This window comes from Microcebus murinus, chromosome 29 (genome assembly GCF_040939455.1).
Source record: "Microcebus murinus isolate Inina chromosome 29, M.murinus_Inina_mat1.0, whole genome shotgun sequence".
In the NCBI taxonomy this organism is placed as follows: Eukaryota; Metazoa; Chordata; class Mammalia; order Primates; family Cheirogaleidae; genus Microcebus; species Microcebus murinus.
The window spans coordinates 13731740-13751191 of NC_134132.1; the positions used below are offsets into that span (position 1 = coordinate 13731740).

At 42.0% G+C, this 19452-nt stretch overlaps 2 long non-coding RNA genes across 4 annotated transcripts in view; both read right to left on the minus strand.

Moving 5' to 3' along the window:
• Positions 1-19452, minus strand: part of LOC105874795 (uncharacterized) — a 176935-nt gene that overhangs the window by 96785 nt on the left and 60698 nt on the right. Inside the window, exon 3 of one of the 3 annotated variants that reach the window (XR_012915735.1) lies at positions 10330-11618. The exons of the other annotated variants lie outside the window; for them this stretch is intronic. This is a non-coding gene — a long non-coding RNA (uncharacterized LOC105874795). Of the gene's footprint in view, positions 1-10329; positions 11619-19452 lie in introns of those variants that run through there. 3 annotated transcript variants of the gene reach the window in all.
• Positions 7350-8438, minus strand: LOC142865536 (uncharacterized). The gene is made up of 2 exons (XR_012915741.1): positions 7716-8438; positions 7350-7464 (listed from the first exon to the last, which is right to left on the minus strand). It is a non-coding gene; the product is annotated as an uncharacterized LOC142865536 (long non-coding RNA).

Below are 19452 nucleotides of genomic sequence, written 5' to 3' on the forward strand. Positions count from 1 at the left end.
AAGGAGGCATTCAATGAACTTCAAAACACAGCTGAAAGCCTCAAGAACAAAACGGATCATGCAGAGGAAAGAATCTCAGAGCTTGAAAATAATGCCTATGTGTTAAACAAATTGGATGAAGAAAAAGAACACAGAAGCAAGAGACAAGATAAAACATACAAGAAATATGTAAAGAAGCCAAATATAAGAATCACTGGCATCCCAGAGAGAAAAGAAAATACACAAGGGCTGGAAAACTTATTTCATGGAATACTGGAGGAAAATATGCCTGGCATGGCCAAAAATCTAGCTATCTAGATACAAGAAGCACACAGAACTCTTGGGAGACTCAATGTGAAAAAGCAATCACCACATCAGGCTGACTAAAGTAAACATGAAAGAAGCAATCCTTCGAGCAGTGAGGCAAAAACAGCAGATTACCTACAAGGGAAAACCTATCAGACTAACTGCAGACTTCTGAAACTTTACAAGCCAGAAGGGACTGAATGCCTATCCTTAAATCTTCTAAAACTGAATAATGGCCAACCTAGAATTCTCTACCTGGCAAAATTAAGCTTCACTTATGAAGGAGAAATAAAGACCTTTCCAGACAAGCCCTACAGGAAGTACTCAGACCTGTATTACACACTGAACAGCGCATTAGACACTCTCCAAAGTAAAATCACTCAAGAATTAACATCTAGATCCTGGACTCTACAACTGCTCAAGCAGTAAAACAAAACAATAGGAATTCACCCAACAATATGAATGGAAATCTACCTCAAATATCAATCCTCTTAATAAATGCAAATGGCTTAAATTGTCCTCTGAAGAGACATGGACTGGTAGAGTGGATAAAAATCCACAAGCCTAGTATCTGATGTCTATAGGAAACGCATCTAACCCACTAAGATGCTTTCAGCTCAAGGGATGGAAAACAATCATCCAGGAAAATGGAAGTCAAAAGAAAGCAGGGGTAGCTATAGTTATTTCAGATAACATAAGCTTTAAAATAGCAAAAGAAAGAAAGGACAAAGATGGCCACTATATAATGGTGAAAGAGAAGATCCAATGAGAAGAATTAACAATTCTTAATATTTATGCACCCAACGCACGAGCACCCAGTTACATAAAGCAAACCATGTCCCATCTAAATAGTATGATAAACAATAACACCATAGTAGCCAAGGATTTCAACACCTCACTAAATGAACTGGACAGATCTTCCAAACAGAAAATAAGCAAAGAAATAATGGACTTGAACAGAGCTCTAGAACAAAAGGGTTTGACAGAACTCTTCAGAACATTCCACCCAAATAAAGCCGAATATACATTCTTCTCATAGCTCACGGGAAAACTCTTACACAGTCTTACTTTGTCACCCTGGGTACAGCATCATGGTGTCAGCTCAGGGCAACCTCATAATCCTGGACTCAAGCAATCCTCCTGCCTCAGCCTCCCAAGTAGCTGGGACTACATGCCATAACATCTGGCTAATTTTTGTATTTTTTTTTTTTTTTTAGTAGAGATGGGGTCTCACTCTTGCTCAAGCTGGTCTCGAACTCCTGAGCTCTAGTAATCCTCCCGCCTGGGCCTCCCAGAGTGCTAAGATTACAGGCGTGAGCCACCACGCCCGGCCAAGAACTCAGAAGTTTTTGTAATACATGTTAACAACTTCTGACTATCACTGAAGGCAATGGGGGGAATATGTTTGATAGATTTAAAAAAAGCATATGCACTGCTTTCCTGTGGTTGCCAATAACACTGATTTTAAAGCAACTTATTTTTTTGTAAGCTGTACGTTGGTCCTGTGTCTATCTGTGACACATTCTCTCTTTTTCTAGCTTTTCTTTCTCCTGTTCTTCCTGTAGAGGACATGAAGCATGATGCCACACGATGAGCAAGCAAGGAGTTCTTAAGAAATGATTTCTGATAGTGTTAATTAGGAATATAAAATATTTTCATGATACCAATATAAAATTTCATTTCAAAAATCATTACATCTGTGTACATATATAAAATAAGGGAAGGATGGCCACGTGGCAGTATTTGAGAAGAGTAAATAATAATTCAAGAAAACCCAACCCCAGAATGTACTGAGGTTTGCAAAGTATGCAATAGAAAACAAAGAGGCTGTTTTAACTTTGGAAGGCAAACCTATGATTCTTGGGATAAATTTAATAACACTGACAGATGACAGAGAGAAAGCAGAGCTACTCAATTTTTATTTTGCTTTTATCTCCTATGTCAAAAAGAAGAATTGATTGGAAAAGGTAGAGCAAATATTGGGACGAGAGAATTGAAAGCCAAGACAAATGGGGAGAACAACAGAGCGCCTTGTTCTAATGTGTCCAAGTCTCTGCCAGCCATCGTCAGAGGTCCCCAAGGAACTGAAGTGCCATATCTCAACTTCCGACAAGGAAAAAGTAGCAGATGCCCCCGGCCAGACCCCAGGAGTCAGCAACTCCGCTTGTGCACCTCTGGCCCCACTCACCCCTGTGGAATCATAAACTCCAGGCTGAATTGCAGGCGTCTAGATTTCTTAAAAATCCTTACAAGTAATTCTGATGCAAAGTCAGAGCGGAAACTCTGCCATAAATCTATGAGCTTGATGTCAACTCCAGCCAAACTTTATAGCGCACTATTCTGGTTGTTTGAGACATCAGTTTGTGAGCACATAAAGAGGGGACAGATGATTGTCGAACATCAACGTGAGATTATGAATAGCAAACCATCCCAGACAAATTCCATTTTCATTTCAATTGGGAAAAGTTTGTATATTAGTACCTTCCAAAATCTGTTCCAAAGGACACTTGTTCTACCTGATACAAATTATAAGAAGAAACGAGGATACATGTTAAATAAGTTTGGGAGGTTTTGAGTTTAACAAAATTAAACTACTTTATTTGTTAGCTTTTGGAAGTCTTTAATAAGAGAACGTGTGTTGGATCTCTCAGGAGAATATAATATGGAGTCTTTCTCAAAACACTTCTGATCCTTTACCCCTTCCTTTTTTTGCCTCTATCTTGGAACCAGTGTCTCTTAGAACATCTACTACAAAAAGATTATTTTGTCTAAACCAATGTATTTGACAAAGCATTTCCTGAAATCTTTGCAAGAAACATAGAGGAATATTGGCTATTAATTGTACACATATTTTATATCTGATAGAATGATAGTACTTTACAAGAATTGATTAGTTGACTATAATCAACTAGAAAAACTCTGCTATTCATTTATTTATCCACTATTATTAGATATTTGATATTTACCAGGCACTGTGCTAGGAGTCAGAAATGCAATTGTTAGCAAAATAGACATTAGTCTTGATGCTATCATGTTTACTATTTTTATCAATAATTCACATGGGGTTGTAGATATTATGCATATCAAGTTTTCAAAGGCTCAGAGTTGGAAGATACAGAGAATATGCAGGATGTTGAATGACAGAGTTAAGATTCAAAATCCCTTCTGGACCATATTCCAAGAGTTTGTACAAAAACAAAAAAAGATTCAAAATCCCTACATCTGAATAGAATATGAGCGGAATACAACTAGACAAAAATCCAATAGTGAAAAACTATTATACAAATCTCAGCACAAGAGAAAAAGAGCCAGAAGTTTTATTGACTATAAGCACAATATGAGTTCACAAAAAAATGTTAAGCATTAGGGTACATTAAGAAAAATAATGTGTCCATAAAAGGAAGTTTATAGTTCTACTGATTATTTACTGCCCAATCCAGACCAGGAGTAATGTGTTTAACTTAAAAGTAGACATCATTAAGCCCAGAATTTAGCTAGAAGCAAGCAATGGCAGTGATTGGAATCTCAAAAGCTGTAAGCACAAAAAATGATTTGCAAAAATAATGAATGTTACACTTTAGGAAAAAAAACAGAGTGGGTGTTGGGAGTTTATGATAGCTATGTTTAGTAAATAAAGGAAGGAATTGATCCATTTGCCATTGGACATTTCTAATAGCAATGAGTTAATAAAAAGTCTTCGGGCTCAACACAGAAAGAAGTTTGTAACAATTAGCCTGTTCCAAAACTTTAATGCATCTCCTCTTCACTAAAAGTATTTTAGCAGAGGCTGAATTTCAACTTTTCAAGAATGTTACATAATATTGGACTACAGTTTCTGCTTTCTCATCTACAGTAGGAAGAATCTGAACTAGAAAATAATTTCCCAAGATTTCCCCCAGTAATATAATTTTGGTCCTATTGATGTGAGTGAAGGATTTCTTTATCTGTGATCTGAACACTATACTTTCCTACTTCATTCATTCATTCATTCATTCACAAACCTTACTTAAACGCTCGATATGCACCAGGTGCCATGATAAGCACTGGGTATCATAAAAGAATAAGACATGGCTCTTGTTATATGTTATAATATAATATTAAAAGAGCAGTGAGAGCTCAAAAGAAGGAGGGGTTTTCAATCAATCATTTTGTTGAAGACTTGATTAATGTAAAAAGGTTAGAAAAGCTTTTTAGGCCGGGCGCAGTGGCTCATGCCTGTCATCCTAGCAACTCTGGAAGGCTGAGGCAGGAGGACTGCTCGAGGTCAGGAGTTCGAAACCAGCCTGAGCAAGAGCGAGACCCCGTCTCTACTATAAATAGAAAGAAATTAAATGGCCAACTAAAAAAAAAATATATATATATATGTGTGTGTGTGTGTGTGTATATATATATATATATAAAATATAAAATATATATATATAAAATAAATAAAATTAGCCAGGCGTGGTGGCGCATGCCTGTAGTCCCAGCTACTCGGGAGGAGGCTGAGGCAGGAGGATCGCTTGAGCCCAGGAGTTGGAGGTTGCTGTGAGCGAGGCTGACGCCACGGCACTCACTGCAGCCTGGGAAACAAAGCGAGACTCTGTCTCAAAAAAAAAAAAAAAAGTGGGAAAAAAAAAGAAAGGCTTTTAGGAGAAGGCATTTGCACCAGACTTTGAATTAATCAATACATGTTACATGCTTTTTAAAACTTGATATAAACCTTTTTTTTTTTTTTTACCACCAGTTAAGACTCAATCCTCCATGAGCCTTGACACTTAAATTTCTACTATTTTTTCCTCTCTCTGGTATCTTTCATCTCTCTCTCTCTCCCTAAACTGCTTTCCATGTTTATCTGTTTGCCTTTGACAAACCTATTAGATTCGCTTTTTCCCCCTCTCCTTTCCTATCACTAGCTTCACGAGATCTAAAACAACTCTAGAGGTTTCAGCAGAGAAGTTAGGGTAATAGACTTTGAGGTCAAGCAGAGGTGAATTCAAATCCTTCCTCCATCTATTTACTTGCTGTGTGACTTTGGACATGTTAAACTCTTTAGGTTTCCCACCTGTAAAATGGGCACCATAATTAGCCCTTAGAAGCTATTTCTGTAAAAAGCTTACCATACGCTCTGGAGGGCCGACGTGGGCGGATCGCTCAAGGTCAGGAATTCAAAAGCAGCCTGAGCAAGAGCAAGACCCTGTCTCTAGTAAAAATAGAAATTATCTGGACAACTAAAAATATATATACAGAAAAAATTAGCCAGGCATGGTGGCGCATGCCTGTAGTCCCAGCTGCTCGGGAGGAGGCTGAGGCAGGAGGATCGCTTGAGCCCAGGAGTTGGAGGTTGCTGTGAGCTAGGCTGACGCCACGGCACTCTAGCCCAGGCAACAGAGTGAGACTCTGTCTCAAAAAAAAAAAAAAAAGCTTACCATAATGCCTGGCACATAATAAGTACTCAGTGAATGTCATGCATACCTCCTCTGGCATGCACGCCTGGGTTCTTGGGGCTTTGCTGGTTTCTCCATGCCCCGGATGTTGCTCCATTCCCCAGCTCCTAACCCAAGCCACTCCCATCCCATGTCCCATCATAAATGACCATCACAAATATCATGATATACTCCTCCTCCTCCTGTTCTCCCACTCCCTTATCAAGTCATTTAGGACGAAACTCTCTTCTCTATCAGATCAAATAAATTCCCCTTCTTGGGTTTCACATTTGATCATGACCTGGTCACTCTTTACTTCCCACCTTCCCCCTCAACACCCATCTCCCAAGCCAGCTCTTCGCTGTCCCTTCCCTGCACAACACTCATTCCAAATCCCATAATTTTGCTCAAATTCCCCTTACCTGGAAGTTGGGTCCTCCTCCCTCCCACCCCAATTCTCCCTCACGAGATTCTCGCCACGTTTTTAAAGCCTGGTTTAAATACCATCTCCCCCTCTCGACTCTCATGGCATTAAACTCAGTAATACATAGTTCACTAGTTAAATCGCACTTGATAGTTTCCTATACATTAGTTTTATCTCCCCTGAGTTATAAACTCCTGGAGAACAAGAATATTTTCTGTATCCCCAGAAAAGTCCTATGCCCATAGCATGCATAAATAAATACTTCTTGGCTGATCCGTTTGCATGCTGAGAACAAGGAAATGAAAACAATTCCCATCCAATCCAATGCTTGACTGAAGAGTAGACTAACGGAGCAATTGTCCAGGATAACATTCTACGATGGGCATCCAAAGATCAGTGGAATATCAGGGACATTTGTGGAGATGTGACCAAAAGGAAATAATGAATTTATCAGAACTCTTCTAAGGACGGGTATTTTACATGACTGGAAGGAACGCTTATTTAACCCTCCAAAACGCATCTTCGTTCCCAAGACAGGAGAGAGGCCACATACACTTCCTTCCCAGGCCACCAAGTCCAGGGAAAAGCCAGGCTACCCCGGCTGAAGAAGCCAGGGCAGTCCCCTCTGCCTTCCCACACGTGCTCAGGGCTCGGGTTCTGCTCTCCAGAAATGTTGATGAATTATTTTCCATGATGTGAAGTCACCTCTTGCCTCTCCTTGAATCTATCCCCCTGTGCAACTCACACAACGTGCCTGTCCCTACAATTCACCGAAAAGGGGTTCTCAACGTGTTTTTTAGAGAGAAACTATTGTAGAGAGAGCAGAAGAGCTGTTGGCGAAGAATCCGGGTTGACGACATGGACTCAACTCTTGTTTACTTGCTGTGCCCTTGGACATTCTTTGTTTTCTCATCTGCCAAATGGGGAGTGTGTGAGCCCCAGAATGTTTGTGAAAGTCATTTGTGAACCCTAAGGCAACACACACGCATTGATCTGTTTATGGGCAAAAATCAATGCGAATGAACACTCTCTGTAAAAAATCCTCATTGGAGTGACTGCTTTTGCTCTGAGTTATCATGGGATAATTTCTCCCCAACAAAGTATATTTTATGTGATAATCACATTAGGTTGTTACAACCACTGTCTATTTTCAACTGTAAAACCTCTAAGAAATGATGACGGTATATTGACCAGTAGATAACACTTCTTCATTATCAGCAACATCAGAGAGTATATCTTTCACACATTTTTGCTTTATTCAACAATTTTTTGGTATGGGTGACCTTATTCTTTTAACATTAGGCAGAATTAATTAAAGACACCATTATTGAATGCTGCAACACGTTTTGCCTAAAAAAAAAAAAAATAATAATGTTATCACCCACCAGTTCATTTTTCATGAATACAATTATCCCTTTTCTTTTTTGCAGTTGTCACTGTTCCATATTCTTTCTTTATGAGCCACTATTTTTTAAATATAAATTTTAACCTACTGTGTAAATGTGAACAGCTATTGAGCTTGCAGTCCAGAAAGGACCATTCACATCTTCCAGCCAAATTGCAAGTGTCGTGACTGGAAAAGCTATTACTTTTGACCTCACCGTAGTGAAAAGGCACGCTCCTCCAAGAAAGATTCTCCTCTTTGCACATGTCTGCTTCCTAGGTAAGCCAGGGTCTCGGGGCTGGCTCGAATTGTGCAGCAACAAACAATTTCAGTTGTATGTTCCTGAGAACGGTCTGTCGACACGCGCTTTTTGGGGGCCTCTCTGCCTCCCTTCTAGAGGTTTTTCAGCAGAGAAGTTAAGGCGATGGACTTTGAGGTCAAGGAGACGTGAATTCAAATCCTGTTTCCACTTATTTACTTGCTGTTCGACTTTGACTACGTTAATTAAACTCCCTAGGTCTCGGTTTTACCACCTGTAAAATGGGCATCACAATTAGCACATAGAAACTATTTCCATGAAAAGCTTACCGTGACACCTGGCACATTGCAAGTACTCAATCGATGTCATGTGTGTTTAGCTTTTCATATGTACCTTCCCTGACTTGTAGTTTTCTTTCTATAAATGGCACGTTTCCATAAAGCTCTATATGGACTCTGTGAAGCCGGTGACAAGCGTTCCTTTGGGCACTCATGTCCACGTTTGGGCAACTCTGTGAAAATCCAGCATTGGTCCGTAGTCATCTGGGGCAGAGCTCATGGCATTTGGGAGGTTTAAAAAAGGACAATACATGGCCAGGCGCGGTGGCTCACGCCTGTCATCCTAGCACTCTGGGAGGCCGAGGCGGGAGGATCATTTGAGCTCCGGAGTTAGAGACCAGCCTGAGCAAGAGCAAGACCTCCGTCTCCACTTAAAAAAAAAAAAAAAAATAGAAAGAAATTAGCTGGACAACTAAAAATATACAGAAAAAATGAGCCGGGCGTGGTGGCGCACACCTGTAGTCCCAGCTACTCGGGAGGCTGAGGCAGGAGGATCGCTCGAGGTCAGGAGTTCGAAACCAGCCTGAGCAAGAGCAAGACCCCGTCTCTACTAGAAATAGAAATAAATTAATTGGCCAACTAATATATATATAAAAAATTAGCTGGGCGTGGTGGCGCATGTAGTCCCAGCTACTTCGGGAGGCTGAGGCAGGAGGATCGCTTAAGCCCAGGAATTTGAGGTTGCTGTGAGCGAGGCTGACGCCACGGCACTCACTCTAGCCTGGGCAACAAAGCGAGACTCTGCCTCAAAAAAAAAAAAATGAGTTTTAACATAAAACCCATTCAGAATGTCTGAAGAGCTTGTAAGTAACCCAACAGTTTTACTCAGCATGGTTTGGGAAAAATTCCTTTGGCAATCACTATTTTCTGACTTCTGGCTCTTTTAAAATTCCATTAGATCTTTCTGGCTCTTTTAAAATTCCAAGATCTTTCCCAAACAACTCCAGTATACCTTTCCAATTGTGTCTCTCCATGTCTCTGTCGAAGCTCAGCTGCCCAAACAGAGGGCAAGGTCCTGCCTTCCCTCCGTCCACGCCTCAGAAACCAGCCCAATTCCCACTAACTCCAACAGGTCCTCCCTCACCACCCCAGCCCACAGGACTCTCCAGCTCAGCTACATTCCGACAGTGTTCATGGTCAGCCACAATCATGGGACACATAATTCTATGTGCCTGTCACTGGGCTACACAAATATTAGACAGACAAGAAACTCTGGGAGGGAGGGAGGGAATCTTCTCTGTCGACTGTTGAGAAGACGACAGGTAAAGGATGACATCACAGCAAATGTGTAGACACTAGGTGTGTTTTAGCATAAGAATAACTGGGACTGGGCCAGGCGTGGTGGCTCATGCCTGTCATCCTAGTACTCTAGGAGGCCAAGGCAGGTGGATTGCTCCAGATCAGGAGTTCAAAACCAGCCTGAGCGAGACTCTGTCTCTACTAAAAATAAAAAGAAATTAATTGACCAACTAAACATATATATACAAAAAAATTAGCCGGGCGTGGTGGCACATGCCTGTAGTCCCAGCTACTTGGGAGGCTGAGGCAGGAGGATCACTTGAGCCCAGGAGTTGGAGGTTGCTGTGAGCAAGGCTGACGCCATGGCACTCTGGCCTGGGCAACACAGTGAGACTCTGTCTCAAAAAAAAAAAAAAGTCACTGATCTATTAAAATAGAATGCTTGTTTCATAATAATCTATGATTTGCTTCACTCCACAAAAAGGATACTTAAATATTTATTGAAAACACTATCTTACAGGTTTTGTGTGATCATTTTACATTTACTATAAACGTAGATTTTTTTTTTTTTTTTTGAAACACAACTTGAAAAAATGTAGATGTGAAGCTTTTTAGCTGTCACATAGTGTTTTGTGTGTTGACCTAAATTCTGGGCCCGGGACGGGAAGGCTACTCCCTTTGGAAATGCCTTCTGTGTGCTTTTCATATAAAATCACAAATAAATTGGCAGAGCAATTCTATGAGACAGGAACTCACAGGCCCATTGCACAGATGTAATTTGAGGCTTAAAGACATCTAGTCACTTGCCCTGGGTCATATGAAGCATGGAGTCTTTAACAGTAAAGTCAGCATTCAAAATCGCGGGAACCCTGGAAGTCCTGCGTTCGAATCAACTGAGACTTTGTTAAAATGCAGATTACTGAGCCCCACCCTGGACTCACAGAAGAACCTCTGGGGACTAAGCCTAGGAGTGTGTGTTTCTTACACGCACTCCCAGCCCTCTGGAGACACGTCAATGTCTGATAACCCCTAATTTAACTGGTGATGAGTTATAAGGCGTGGCCACGTTTGGAGGACGGTGGAAGTGGATATAATTATCGCTGGACTTGAGGAAGTCAGGGAATTTTGAGGCAAGATGTTTAGGCACCTGCAGCCCCGAGGCTGAGCAGTGAAATGTTCTCAGTTGTTTGAGTTTTGTAATTAGAATGTCATATACAACGAACCAACTCTAAGTTTCCAATAGAATGTTGCTGTTTTCTCACCTGTAAAATAAAAGAACTAGCTTAAATAACTTCTGGGTTTTTTTTCTACACATTCCTTGACTTCATGGTTCCTAGTTTCTTATCCTGATTTCCAACCCTTCCTTACTTTGCTAAATATCCAGGAGAAGAGAGAGAGAAGGACTACGCATTGATGATAGTTTCCTGTATTATTCAACCTATTCAACAGCCTCCAATAAATGGCTCCCTGGGAACAGAACGACCTCTCTTGCCTCCTTCAGTATTTACCAAATAGAGAAGAAAAGTAAAATGAGGGAAAAAAGATTAAAGAGGAAAAAAAAATGCCTAGCAAACAGAGATTTTTACCATCTGCTATATTTCATTTTGGTGCATTTATATTTCTGCTGCTGAGCTCAGAAGTCTTTAGGGAATGTGTATATTTTGGACAAATTTTATAATAAAGACTGTAAATAAATCCTAAATGCTGCTAGACCTGGAAGTAGATCATTAAACTTTTATAGAATCGACATAAGCTTGGGATCTGACAAATCTCATTTTAAATGCTGAATATAGCAGCTTCCCAGCAAGGCACAAAGCTGATAGTATGCATTTAATCTCTATTAAGGCCTTACAAACAATACATTTTTAAATCATATTTAAATTCATTGTCACTTTTTTTTTTTTGGCAAACAATTTATTACCAGAATCTGTTGTACAGGATTTCAAATTTTGACATAATGCATAAACACAAAGAAAACACAAATAACTAAGAGGATTCTCTGAATACAGCCAATGCAATAACTAAACTGAATTCCCCGGAGACACCTAGTGTTTTATCCGTGCAAACACCAGCAATCTAACTCCATGGCCGGACAGACACCTGCCACACACCCCTTCCCTCTCTCCCTTGGGCAAGGAATGTTCATTCTCTTCCTAAGAGATCATCTCTTCCAAATAAGCGTGCTATTCTTTCTTTGTGCCCTGCCCTCAGTGACATCTCATCCCGTGAAAAATGACTTACAGGTTTTTCATCTTTTGAAACCATTATCACTGACCAGCAGCCCCTGTAGAGAGAAGATGGATTGGATTACGAATCCCAACGCTGCTAACAAAACCTTCTACCAAGGAAGCCCAGCTCACACGCCTGTTCCTCTGTCCCCCGCCACCAACTCTAAGTCCCCCTGGCTGGTAAGACAAAAGCTATGGGACTTGGGTGCCATCATCAACTCTGTGTGCAAGACCAAGCCACACTCCCAGGTTCTGTCCCAACCTTACTCTACTTGGGAACTTCGTAGAGACGGTGGCTGCTGCTCCACCCAGGCCCCTTCTCTTTACTCTGGGGCTGCATCTACCGAAAACAGGCGTCTGTTGGGTTGATTTGGGTGGTCCTGCCCAGGAGCACGAAGGTCTGGAGCCAGAAGGGAAGCCGTTAAAGCAACCGAGGCATGTTTACTAAAGCCATTTGAAGTTGATAGCCTGCACGGCCTGGCTTTTTTCTCTATCTTCGTAAACCGCAGTAAATTGATGGAATGACCCGGACTTGATCTTCAGGGCAATATGTCTGATGGCACCGCTGGATTGATAAATTGATTCAAAACTATTACCATGGTGAAAAAGCAATAAGGTCATAAAAATTGCATCAGCTGGCTAAGTAAATCCTGGCATTTCATGACAAGTAATGCAAGAGAATCGCAAGAGGATCTGGGCATGAGGCTGAATGAGTGAGGGAGAAATGACTTTGAAGAGCTCATCATCTCCGATCTATTCTTCCTGCCAGCGATTCATGCCTTCGCATAGTGCCACTTCATTATGGGGAAATAACTGTACACTTCTAGCATATTCCTGGCCTCCCGGGCGGCCCCTGGAGGACCCTTAGCTGGTTAATACCTCATCACGGGCTTCATTGAACACTTTAATCTGCACTTGTGTGATCAATAGAATCCTGGTGTAAATTAAAAGGACAATTTCATGTAATCAAGCCTGTTAATGCTCATTTTGAAAACCATTATTTGTGGAAGGCATTTAGAAGAAAATTACAAAGTGACAGGCTGATGCACTCTGAGATGATTTGAAGGCAGGCCTTTTTGTGCCACTGTATACCTGCCTGGGGAGCAGGACGGGAGCATCACGGGAGGGGGGCAGGGAGGGGAACCGGAGCCAGGGAAGGAGGGAGAGAAGCAGCCCAGCAGGGGTATGTGTGCGCCCTGCCTGCTTGCTTGCCTTCATGCAGGGAAGAAGAAAATGAAATTTTCCAGTGTTCTATTTCTGCGGCAAATTCAATTACTGCGGGGACTTGTTCAAAGCGGTGTAACTTCCAAGAGGCAGAAATTGAAAACCTGGCAGCTAATGAAACGGCAAATGACTGGGAAGTTCAGACAGGGGCCGTCAGTCAGATCCAACACCTGGAGAAAAACAGCAGCCACCTCCAGTGCTTTCCTGAAGCCACTCTCTCAGGTGTCTCCTCTTTAGGGGAGAGGAGACCTCCTTCCCCCAACCTTTTCCTCAAGCTGGAATAACATGCTACCAGTCACGAGCTTCCAGAGGCCTCTCTAGCGGCAGCACACAGCGATGGCCCATGAAGCAGGAAATGCAAGCTAAAACCAACACGGCTTCTTTTCCCATTCTGGGTGCATGTTGCATGGGACCATGTAATATTCACTTAGACAATGTGCCTCGAACAGATTTTTTTAAAGTCTTTGGGGCCTGGCACGGCGGCCCACGCCTATAATCCTAGCACTCTGGGAGGCCGAGGCAAGGCGGGTTGCTCCAGGTCAGGAGTTCGAAACCAGCCTGAGCAAGAGTGAGACCCCCATCTCTACTATAAATAGAAAGAAATTAATTGGCTAACTAATATATATAGAAAAAATTAGCCGGCCATGGTGGCGCATGCCTGTAGTCCAAGCTACTCAGGAGGCTGAGGCAGGAGGATCGCTTGAGCCCAGGAGACTGAGGTTGCTGTGAGCGAGGCTGATGCCATGGCACTCACTCTAGCCTGGGCAACGAAGCAACAGTCTGTCTCAAAAAAAAAAAAAAAAATCCCTCTTTGGGAGCTAAGATATATATGCATTCACAAGCATAGACTATGGCAGTATATGGGTTGTGGAAGAACTTAGGATGCTGAAATTGAGCCTCCATTCCTGGATGTTCTGTCCAATTGGTCTCAAGGTTTATTACATTTTTAAAAACCTCTCCAGGCTGGGTGTGGTGGCTCACACCTGTCATCCTAGCACTCTGGGAGGCCGAGGCGGGAGGATCGCTCAAGGTCAGGAGTTCGAAACCAGCCTGAGCAAGAGCTAGACCCCCGTCTCTACTAAAAATAGAAAGGAAATTAATTGGCCAACTAATATATATAGAAAAAATTAGCCGGGCATGGTGGCACATGGCTGTAGTCCCAGCTACTCAGGAGGCTGAGGCAGGAGGATCGCTTGAGCCCAGGAGTTTGAGGTTGCTGTGAGCGAGGCTGACACCACGGCATTCACTCTAGCCTGGGCAACAGGGTGAGACACTGTCTCAAAAAAAAAAAAAAAAAAAATACCCTCTTTGGGAGCTAAGATACATATGCATTCACAAGCATAGAATATGGCAGTATATCGGTTGGAAAGACTTAGGATGCTAAAATTGAGCCTCCATTCCTGGATGTTCTGTCCAGTTGGTCTCAAGGCTGATTTTTAAAAAACCTCTCCAGGCTGGGCGTGGTAGCTCACGCCTATAATCCTAAGCACTCTGGGAGGCCAAGGCAGGAGGATCACTCCAGGTCAGGAGTTCAAAACCAGCCTGAGCAAGAGTGAGACCCCATCTCTACTAAAAATAGAAAGGAAATTAATTGGCCAACTAATATATATAGAAAAAATTAGCCGGGCATGGTGGCGCATGGCTGTAGTCCCAGCTACTGGGGAGGAGGCTGAGGCAGGAGGATCGCTTGAGCCCGGGAGATTGAGGTTGCTGTGAGCGAGGCTGACGCCACGGCACTCACTCTAGCCCGGGCAACAGGGTGAGACTCTGTCTCTAAAAAAATAAAAAATAAATAAACAAATAAATAAAAATAAAAGCCTCTCCAGGTGATGCTAATGCTCGAGTCCTTCATGAGGAGTACTGAAACGTCTTGTGGGTATGAATACACTCGGTTTTGCCATGGGTCCCAGTGACAAATGGGTCCCACCGCACGCTCAGTGGTTTCTTAACATTACTGAACCAGGTCTACCAGGGCTGTCACCCACACAGCACTCTGTCCCAGCCATCCCAGCGACGTGACATTCTGAGATCCAAGAGAACAACGGCTTGCAGGCATGACGAACCGAAATCTAATTGAAAGCACTTCCCCAGAGCTGGCCGCTGCCGGGGCCTCACTCGTCCAGGCTCAAGAGTATGGAAATTCGACGTTCTGTTGTAGTCTTTCCTCCATGCTCATCAAAACACTCCAGAAAGGAAAATCATTTCCATTTGTCATACGACGAGCATCGCCCGTCAACTCGTATTAAGCTGATATTGGTTTATTCAAAACAAGATGCACTTCAGACGGCCATTCTCTGGGCCACTGAGCTTCCTACCGCTCTTCATTAAAATTGTCAGATAATCTGAGGTTGGTTTATTCAAAATCTGCTTGCTTTTATTGGATTTTAACAATGCACGCAAGTCAAATAAGCATTCTGATGTATTTAGCCATAAATAAATGTTTTTCCTTCTCTCTCTTAAAATGACTAAATGCCATCGCCCCCCCTTCTTGTTCTGACATATTGAGTTTGACTTGCATCCTTCTGATTCTAGAAAGAATCCTCCCCCAACTCCATCCTTACCCAGCACCTTTAAATAATGCTTAATTTGATCTCTTAGACTTGGGTCACGTTTAACATTTTCTTACAAGAGCTAACCACATGCGTGTGAATTTGGTTACTCCAAGACTTATATTCAACCATTATTTGGGGACTTAACATTACTTTTAAAAGTATCCAGTATTTTTAATGGCTTCTAAAAACGTGCATCACTGAATGAGAGATTGTTTTTCCTTTGGACTGTTTAGAAGTTAGATTCTGAAACTCTGATTTTATAAAAATTTTCCATAGGACTTCAATATTCAGGGGAAAAGTATCTTCAAATGCCTTGCTCATCCTAGAAACATCAAGAGACTATTCATCATAGCAGAGCTACTGGGTCTATTCCTATTCTGTACTCCTTTTAGGTTTAATAACTCAAGGAGACTGATGACGTAACCAAACAGAAAATGCATATTTATGTTTTGAGGTGTACCTCGCTTTCAAACTATCAAAATCTGCAAAAGTTTTCAAACTAGATAACAGAAAAGAAAGCTAAATCCATCAATGATATGGCAACTTACGACATAAATCTCTTTTAAAGTGCTCTTTTTTTCTTTGTTTGTTTGAGGTTTTAAATGTTTGGAGTTCAGGGGAAAAGAAAGTTTGATTTTTTTAGAAAACGTGTAGTCGTAAATAAAATTTTTTTAAAAACTGGAGGAGCTAATTAAGGGGCTTTTATTTATTTATTTCAAGGAGCTCACACGACACCCTGTGCTCACCTAGCCCTAAACTCATCCTCCTCACTCCGATCCTGGTTTATTCGCCTTTTCAGATATCATAAACACTGACAAGCATGCACTAGCTCTAATTTACAGCCCACAGAGCCCAGCCCAGTGCCTGACACAAACAAGGGGCCCAACAAATTCTTGGTGAATGAATGAAGTCTTCCAGAAGTCAGGAGACGCACACAGGCCCAAGGTCTTTACTTCCTTGGAGCTCTAGGAGGGAACATTAAAGATGTAATGACAGAAGACATTACTCCACTGAGATGCTCATATTCAATTTAAGCTTGATTAATTTAATAATTTATATATGGGCCGGGCGCGGTGGCTCACGCCTGTGATCTTAGCACTCTGGGAGGCCGAGGCGGGCGGATTGCTCAAGGTCAGGAGTTCGAAACCAGCCTGAGCAAGAACGAGACCCCATCTCTACTAAAAAAATAGAAACAAATTAATTGGCCAACTAAGATATATATATAGAAAAAATTAGCCAGGCATGGTGGCACATGCCTGTAGTCCCAGCTACTCGGGAGGAGGCTGACGCAGGAGGATCGCTTGAGCCCAGGAGTCTGAGGTTGCTGTGAGCGAGGCTGACGCCACAGCACTCACTCTAGCCTGGGCAACAAAGCGATACACTGTCTCAAATAAAAATAATAATTTATATATGCACACATATATTTCTTGTACATGAGAAGTAAAATAAAAAAGGCCATTATGCAATCAAAGCATCTATTTTTAATTTTTAAAACATTTATGAGAAATTGGAACATGCGCTAATAAACGTTTGCTCAGTTTTCACGCTGGAAAGCCTCAAAATGTAACCTCTCCTGTCAAGTACAAAGTCTCAACTTTCTTGGTAATAGTTGCCGAAATTACTCAGGAGGAAATAATACCTTTCAGAGAACAGAAGTTCTCTAGAAGTGCAAACCCCAAACCAAAGCGTGATTCAAGCCATAGTTCTTTCCTCCCTCTACTTGTAAGAATCTTACTTAGGCACCAAGTGCTCCAGTATGGAAGAAAATCAAGATCCCATTTGGGTTTTGAAAATGTTTCTCTACAATGAGATTAAAATACTATTCCCCATGTATCATCATATCTTAATTCCAGAAGAGTTATGCCATATATTCGTGCTCACTCAGGAAACTCATCAACATACATAGTTTAACTACTTTGTCAGCATAAAACTTAATCTTTGAAAAAGGCTTTAGGAAATGATTTTTTTAAGTGCAAAACGAGGTTCATGGAGGAGAGAGAGATAGGATTATAGAGCAAGAGCAAGATATAGGTTTACAGACTAAGAGCAAGATACGTTCACCACAGAATGACAAACGGACCGCTTTTCATAACAAAAAGGCCAGGAAATGATTATTTTTTTTTAAATCTTAAAATAAAAAAGTAATACACTACAGATCACGTCCAACTTATAAGCAAATTTTTTCCAAAGATACATTTTTATGTCAATAGTTTGATTTGTCTGAAGACTTATCTTTTGCTGTTAAAAAAAAATAAAAATAAATAAATAAAAAATAGTTTGAAAATGCAGGCTACATGTACCATAAGACATAGGAGTTCGGCTGAACTTACTAGTTACTCTTATGCCTAAAATACTATAGAAATTCCCCCACCATATAAATCAATGTTGCTATTAGAATATGTGTCCAGAACTTTATGACAGTCTTGGCTGATTGACTCAGTGGTTACAAGCCCCTTTCTCTGTCTTCCTTCCAGCTAGTGGCTACCATGCAGCACGTTCCAGCCAATCACAAGCAAGCACAAGCTCTGAACGTTCAGAGAACTCTTCTTCCTCATAACAGAGAGAGGGAAACAAAGGGATACCTTCCTCCCCGCCGCTTCTCCCTTCTTGTTTTGGATTCAGACATGATGACTGGAGCTATGGCAACCTCTTTGAAACCAGGAGACAGTAAGCACAAAGCCAAAAATACCCACCAAAAAAGGCAGAGCAGAAGGATGGAAAGAGCTGAGCTCCACGATAACAGTGGATAGCAGCCAAACCAACAACTCCAGCAACCAGTCTTCTTTTTAAGTGTGTTAATAAATGAGTATGTTGCAATCATAAGTGTTAGTCAGTATTGCTGCTACATGCAGCCCAAAGCATTCCTAAGTTGTCAAGACAAATGCCAACATGGAATTCTAGAAACACATGGTTCCTGCTATAGTTGAATTGCTCTTTTCCTCTGTCTGCCGGGCAGTGGAGGTCAAGACTCCTATTTTCAGAGCCTCTCTTCCCTCTACAGCTTCAAATTACTAGTGGTGTCCATGTCAGCACAGTGGAGCGACACAGGGAAAGGCAGGGCCAAAAGGAGGAGATTTTTACACAGGTCCCTGAAGAACTGGAGTGAAAATTTGAAGGACTGAAGATTTCTGCCAGTATCAAATGGCTGGGGTCCCAGCAGCACACCAGGGACTCAAACAATACCCGGGGAAGTTTTAACACTGCTTCGTTTGTTCTCCTCTCACTTTGCAAGAAGTGATCTTCTCAATCCTCTACCCTAATTGTGTTTTTCACTTTTTCGTAATCTACTCCAAAACTGAATCCAGTCTGGTTTGGTTTTTTGTTATTGTTTCGTTTTGGTTTTTCTTCTCCTTGCCTCCTTATTCTAAAGAGAGTATTCAACTCTTGTGAAGTTTACTAAGAAATACCGTGTTTCCCCGAAAATAAGACAGGGTCTTATATTTATTTTCCCTCAAGAAGACACCCTAGGGCACATTTTCAGGGGATGTGTTATTGTTTTTAAGTGCGGTGCAACCATCTACACTGATTCAAATAGAGTGAGGTCGTCTTCTTCTGGAACATCATCCTCACTCTCCAGACCCCAAATCCCATCCTGAATGTCTTGCGACTCTGTTTCCTTTAGAGCCACCGGCCCCAATCTCTCCTGTCGAGCACTAGAGCTCTCACGGGGCGGATGAGAAGGGCTGCTCCTGTTCTTTCCCGCTCCTCGACAACACGCATGGGTTGTGCAGATGCGCTGCGCAGCCACGCCCCTCACTAGGGCTGATTTTCATAGCCACGCCTACCACTAGGGTTGATTTTCATAGCCATGTCCATCACCAGGGCTGATTTTCATAGCCACACCCATCACTAGGGCTGATTTTCATAGCCACGCCCATCACCAGGGTTGATTTTCACAGCCATGCCCACCACTAGGGCTGATTTTCATAGCCACGCCCACCACTAGGGCTGATTTTCATAGCCACGCCCATCACTACGGCTGATTTTCATAGCCACACCCATCACCAGGGCTGGTATTCACAGCCACGCCCACCACTAGGGCTGATTTTCATAGCCACGCCTACCACCAGGGCTGATTTTCATAGCCACACCCATCACTAGGGCTGATTTTCAT